Raw genomic sequence first — 7,032 nt, forward strand, 5'->3', positions numbered from 1 at the left:
CGGAGCCTGGACCCTGCTTCAGATTCTGTGTCTCTTTCTCTCTCTGCCCCTCCCCCACTTGTGCTCTGTCTCTATCAAAAACAAATAAAATATTTTTAAAATTTTTAAAAAAAGATTCAGCGGGAAGACTGATCTCCAAAATTCTACACTTATCCAAATTATCAAATAAATGTGATCATAAGGACTTTTTAGGTATACAAGTCCTCAAGAAATTTACCTCCTGTGGCCCCCTACTCTAGAAAGTACAGGATAAACAATGCTCTCCACCAAAATGAAGGTATAAACCAGGAAACAGAAAGACATGGAAATAAGGAAACTCGGGACCCAACGAAAAAACGAGGCAAAATGTGTCCTAGAATGATAAAGAAGGGAAGTGTAGAGTGACTGTTGTGCCCAGGCCCAGAAAGCACTAATCCAGACTAGAGCAGAAGCAAAGAGGGTTCCCCAGAAGTTCCCTCTCTAAAAAACCTAATTAAAACTAAACATATTACTTAATGTGTTTCAATCTATTGAGTTATTTATGGGGGAACCTAGGCTGCTCAGTCAAGCATCTGAGTCTTGATCTCAGATCAGGTCTAATCTCAGGGACTTAAGTTCAAGCCCCCACTGAGCTCCGCACTGGGCATGAAGACTACTTAAAAAAAAAAAAAAGAAAAAAGATTTATTTAGAATAGGTAATAATCCCATAGTACATACTTGGAAGTTGCTTAGAGAGTAAATCTTAAATGTTCTCACCACAAAAAAGAAATGATAATTATGTGACATGATGAAGGTTTTAGCTAATGCTATGATAGTAATCATTTTGCAGTTTATAAGTGTATCAAATCAATACATGTATACTTTAAACTTATATAATATTATGTCAATTGTATTTCAATAAAGCTTGAAACTTAAAAAAATTAAAGTCAAGAAAAAAGAGATTTAGATATGACAGAGTTTGGGAATAATTTTTTCATCCATAAAATTGAGTAGACTAGCAGATCTCCAAATCCTTTCCAGCTGAAACAACCTATGATCTCTAACCTATGATCCTAAATTCTTTAAAGATGAAAATCTATATTTTAGAGCCAAGGTCAAAGATGTATGGTTCATGCACTTACCCGGGAAATGAGCCAAACAATAATATTTAGAAAAACATTTTATTTATATCAGGATTTTAAAACTTGGCTAGTTAGCCTAATAAGCTGTGCTTCCTCTAGTCAAACCACACACAACCCACCTCCTCACCCTCTTCCAGGCACGGACTTCTTACTGTGGTTCCCAGAGAAGGAGCTGTAAACAGGTGACAAGAAATGACTTTGCTAATATTGGTATCTGTCACAGACAGGCCACCAGTCTACAAAGAGAATCTAAGGATAAGGAAGCCACTTAAGCATAAAATTCACATTAGCAAACTTATCCTTGCATTTGCTGATGACCCAAACCAAAGCCTCAGATACATGTGAAGTGTTCTACATAACTGGGAATAAATGTGTATTTCATGTGAAATCTCTTTTTTTCTCTTCAACCTCCATGTAATCCCAGAGATCCTGCTGGTCATATATTTCTTGTTCAGTAGAAATGAATTTCCAACCTAAGCAATGAATATGAAAACAAGAGACCAAGAAACTTTTCATACTTTTCCCCCTGGTTTCTAGCTTCACTTCCCCTCTAGCCATTACCCTTAGTTGTATCTTGCCATGACCCCCCTGGCCTGATCCTATCTGCCATATTTTCTCCAACCTCCCTGTCATTGTCAGTGGGTCTCTGTCCTCAGATACCTTCTCCTTGCCAGATGAGTTATAACCCTACTGTTCCTTATGCTAAACCGCTGGGGAAGAACCATGAAGAAGTTTGAGGGCAAGGCCAAGGAAACCTGCTGAAACCCACTCAGCTGTTTCAGGAAATCAGGACAAAAGCTGAGAGTCAATTCTGGGCTTCCCTTGTACTTTATTCAATACTATTTCCATGACATCCCATGAAACCTGAGAAATTAGATAATCCAGGACTAGAGCAGTCAAAAGGTAAATGACCACATGTGACTTGGCTTTGAGGAGATATTCATCTGAAGGTTTGCAAGATTTTCATTCACATTAAAGCTGCATATTTTGGGGGCAACTGGGTGGCTCAGCCTGTTAAGTGTCTGACTTCAACTCAGGTCATGATCTCACAGTTCATGAGTTCAAGACCTGTGTCAGGCTCTGTGCTGACAGCTCAGAGCCTGAAGCCTCCTTTGGATTCTGTGTCTCCGTCTCTTTCTCTGTCTTTCCCCTGTTTGTGCTTGCTCATGCTCTCTCTCTCTCTCTCTCAAAAATAAATATATAAACATTAAAAATATATAAATATTAAAACTGTATATTTTTAAATCTGGCTAAACTGGGATCCTTAATGTTTGGGGGAAGGCACCTTCCACTCTGAGTGTTTATAGCAGATTAGGGGACAGCTCAATAGCCTCATGCAGACAGCAGGGGGTACAATTTATTACATTGGATTAACCTAATTCTTCTAGATCAATATATCTCTGTACACAAAGCTTACATGAAGAAATAGTTAAAGTCCCTGACAGGGATTGCAAATTCACCTGCCTGGAGGAGTCAGGAGGTAACATCAATGACTGGCCACAGGCAGCCACAGGCAAGAGGGAGACCACAGGGAATTGAAGACAGCAAGCCCCATCTGAGGGGCAACAGCTACTTCGCTCCCGCCTGTTGCTATCACGCAACAGCATATGCCTGTTGTCTCCCTATGCTTCATTCTTGAACCATAAAATGTCCCAACTTTTCAAACAAGAAAAAAGAAAAATCTGTAAATTTAAACCAACTGAATCTATCACATTATAGTCATGCAAATTTTTATCTTTGCCAGTCAAATGGCTCTTCAAGAAGAGAGTAGTTTCAGGAAGGTTTAGAGAACCCTCTGGGAGACAGTTCCAAATTTCAAATACCTCAAACGTGACCTCTGGCTCTTTGCATGCACCACTCTCATCAACATCAGCAGGAGTTAAGAATTTATCAGATCAATTATATCAAGATTTTCAAATGGGCGCCTTCTTTTTATCTCTTCTGTATCAAACACTTATTTCATAATCCTTTGAAATATGGATGCTAGTCTAAACAAAGAGTACTGAATTTTCCTATTTAAGAAAATACTTGTACTAATAAGAGACCAAAAGAGACTTTATGTAAATTGACAAAAGATCCATTTTCCGTGGCTTGCATTAAAACTTTCAACATCAAATTAGGTAAAAGTGTCAGGAGGTATTCTTAAAAGCTTGACTGCTCAGGAAGGATCCAGGGATATGAGTGCAGCTGAGAGTCAGGACATTATGGGTGGTTTTTCCTCAGCAAGCATTTGGCAGACGCTGTTTCCACAGGATAGGATTGTTCATCTATCTCGCATTTTAAAATTAAACTAGTATTTTTATTGGGGCACGTGGATTAGAGGAGATCATGAAAAAAGAAATGGGTTGGCAAGAGAGAAAATTCAAATACCACCCAACGTCCTAAATTGAATTGCCTTGAAATAACCTAACAAGGTCATAAAAGTTTAAAACACTTCAAGTGTCGAAAGCTCAGAATCTCACAGCATTTCTAATTAGCAAAGTTCAGTTCATAGAAGGAAGCTAAGCACTCAAGATTAAACCCAGCTGATGATCCTGACCACTTCCACTTAACCAGTCCACTTGACTAAGCCATGGGTTCCTTTTCTCTGTAAAATATCTGACTGATTTTACATTGGACAATTACCACTAGTAGGTTAGTTTCTAGAATGCCCACACATATGTTTAATGTTCACTCTGAGTTCTCTATGTTTCTCTCAAGTCAGTTTGTGCCAGTTTTCTTGCTATTGCAATTACATAACTTAATTAAATGTACACAAACTGATGTAATAGCAGTGTGGAAGTTTGGGGATTCTATGAAAACCTGGTCGAATACTTCAGAAAGAGTTGACAAAGGCAAGAAAATTATTGTGGTAAAATATTTGTGAAAGAGTGTGAGGTATATTTAACAATCCAGGCAGATTCTGCTCTCAGGCTACCTCACAACCCCTTAACTTCTAGCTCTGCTTTTAGTAAATTAAAACTAGGAGACACAGGAGACAGTGTCTTGTGGGTATGCAGGACGCAAGGAAGATGACCGATCTCTCCTCAGAACACTGAAAAGAGGGGCCTTGACTCTTCATCAAATATTAGTGAACAACATGAATATTTAAAACATGTATATATTGGGGCACCCGGGTGCCTCAGTCGGTTAACCATCTGACTCTTGATCTCGACCCAGGTCATGATCTCATGGTTCATGTGTTAAAGCCCCTCATCGGGCTCTGCACTGATGGCACAAAGGCTGCTTTGAATTCTGTCTCCCACCCTCTCTCTCTCTGCCCCTCACCTGCTTGTGCTCTTGCTCTCTCGCTCTTTCTCAAAATAAATAAATCAACTTTAAAAATTAATTAATTAATTAATTTCAAAAAACAAAACATGTATATATTGTTTTCATGAGTCCTTTCTTTTATGTTCCTATTTGAGTATAGTTGACATACATTGTTACATTACTTTCAGGTGTACAGCATAGTGATTGGACAATTCTATACATCATGCTATGCTCACCACAAGCGTAGCTACCATTTGTCACCATACAACATTGTTATAATGTCACTCATGACATTCTCTATGCTTTGCCTTTTATCCCCATGACTTATTCATTCCATAACTGGAAGCCTATATCTCCCTCCCTTTCACCCATCTTGTCCACCTTCTACCAACCATCAGTTTGTTCTCTGTATTCATTGATCTGATTCTGCTTTTTGTTTCTTTGTTCATTCATTTGTTTTTTTTAGATTTCACATATGACTGAAATCATATGGTATTTGTCTTTCTTAGTCTGACTTATTTCACTTAGCATTACACATTCTTTGTCCATCTATGTTGTCCCAAATGGTACAATCTTGGGCAGAACTTTCCAGAATGCTTGGTCCGAAGTGGAGGAGCCATGGCTGCCCAAACTACACCCAGGAATGAGCTCCTTCCCACTCCCTCACACCAACCTTGGCCTGCTCACCTGCTGTAGAAAATGGTGAAAGAAACTACTTACTGTGATGTTTGGGGGTCAAACCCAGTGCTACCCAGGAAGAATTGAAAAAGGCTTACAGGAAACTGGCTTTGAAGTACCACCCTGACAAGAATCCAAATGAAGGAGAGAAGTTTAAACAGATTTCTCAAGCTTATGAAGTGCTCTCTGATGCAAAGAAAAGGGAATTATATGACAAAGGAGGAGAACAGGCAATTAAAGAAGGAGGAGGCAGTGGTTTGTACTCTCCCATGGACACCTTTGATATGTTTTTTGGAGGAGGAGGAAGGATGCAGAGAGAAGGGAGAGGTGAAAATGTTGTACATCAGCTCTCTGTAACCTTAGGAGATTTATGTAACAGTGCAATAAGAAAACCAGTTCTGTAGAAGAATGTGATTTGCGACAAATGTGAAGGCCAAGGTGGTAAGAAAGGAGTGGTAGAATGTTGTCCCAATGGCTGAGGTACTAGAGTGCAAATAAGAATTCATCAGACAGGACCTGGAATGGTTCAGCAAATTCAATCTGTGTGCATTGAGTGCCAGGACCCTAGGGAATGGATCAGTCCTAAAGATAGATGTAAAAGCTGCAATAGAAGGAAGAGAATTCGAGAAAGGAAGATTCTAGAAGTTCATATTGACAAGGGCATGAAAGATGGCCAGAAAATAACATTCCATGGTGAAGGAGACTAAGAACCAGGACTGGAGCCACGAGCTATTATCATTATTTTAGATCAGAAGGGCCATGCTGTTTTTACTTGGTGAGGAGAGGATCTTCTCTTGTATATGGACATACAGCTGGTTGAAGCACTGTATGGCTTTCAAAAGCCAATATCTACTCGTGACAACAGAACCATTGTCATCACCTCTCATCCAGGTCAGACTGTCAAGCAGGGAGATATCAAGTGTGCTAAACGAAGGCGTGCCAATTTATTGTAGGGTGAATATGAAAAGGGTCACTAATTCATCGAAATTAAGGTAAACTTTCCTGAGAGCAGCTTTCTCTCTCCTGATAAACTCTTTGCTAGAAAAACTCCTATCTGAGAAGAAGGAAGTAGAAGAGACTGATGAAATGGACCAGGTAGAACTGGTGGACTTTGGTCCAAATCAGGAAAGATGGCACCATCACAATGGAGAAGCATATGAAAATGATGAACATCTTCCTGGGGATGGTGTTCAGTGTCAGACCTCTTAATGGGGCCTGTGAATAACCTGCTGGCATCTTGTATGCAGTAGTGAATGAGAGAAGGACTTTAATCATAGCTCATTGTTTTTGTTTTAGTATTCAACTATTGTAATGTTTTAAAAGTTAAATGAAGAATAAACTCAAATATTAAAACTCTGCCTTTGCCCCATATGTATGATGACTTCAGTGTGCAAGATAAGTTTAACACTCATAAAAACTACTTTTAAAAAAAAAATCTCCCCTAGCATTTGTTAGGCCATACCTTGTAACTGATTTCAGCTCTAGGTACCTGAAATAGTTTAGACTGAAATGCTAGGTGTATGTATTGATTTCAGTGTATGACCCTTAATTGGCAAACTATGAAGTTAAAACTTGTGTTTAATTGGCAGTCAGAAGAAGAACTTAACTTGTAGGGAAGTGTTGGTCTGTAGTTCTATTCAGTGGGATTGATTGTGATGCTTCTGCAATTATTCTATTGCCTCAACTGTTATTTGAAGATGGCATGCTGTGTGATTAATTGGGCCTGTGGTATCAGTGGTGGAAAGGTACCTTGCTAAAGAAGCATTTATCATAATCTGCCATTTGAGGGCTTGCACTTATAGAACTACATTCCCTTCTGCTGTGCCATCTTATATATATTATATAAAATTTTATATCTTATGTATATTTTTTATATTTATTTACATTTTATATACATACAAAATCAGTCCTGGTTACACTTTTTTTCCTTCTCTTTGTACCATGATAAGCTTCAGAGTAATGACTTTGGGAGCAGGGTAACTTAAAGTGAAGAGACATTTGCATG

General features: G+C 38.8%; 1 pseudogene; it reads left to right on the top strand.

Moving 5' to 3' along the window:
* The first annotated feature begins 5,048 nt into the window (after positions 1 to 5,048).
* On the top strand, positions 5,049 to 6,236 carry LOC115527542 (annotated as a pseudogene).
* The last annotated feature ends 796 nt before the right edge of the window (positions 6,237 to 7,032 follow it).

The sequence above is a fragment of the Lynx canadensis genome, chromosome D2 (assembly GCF_007474595.2).
Source record: "Lynx canadensis isolate LIC74 chromosome D2, mLynCan4.pri.v2, whole genome shotgun sequence".
NCBI lineage: Eukaryota > Metazoa > Chordata > Mammalia > Carnivora > Felidae > Lynx > Lynx canadensis.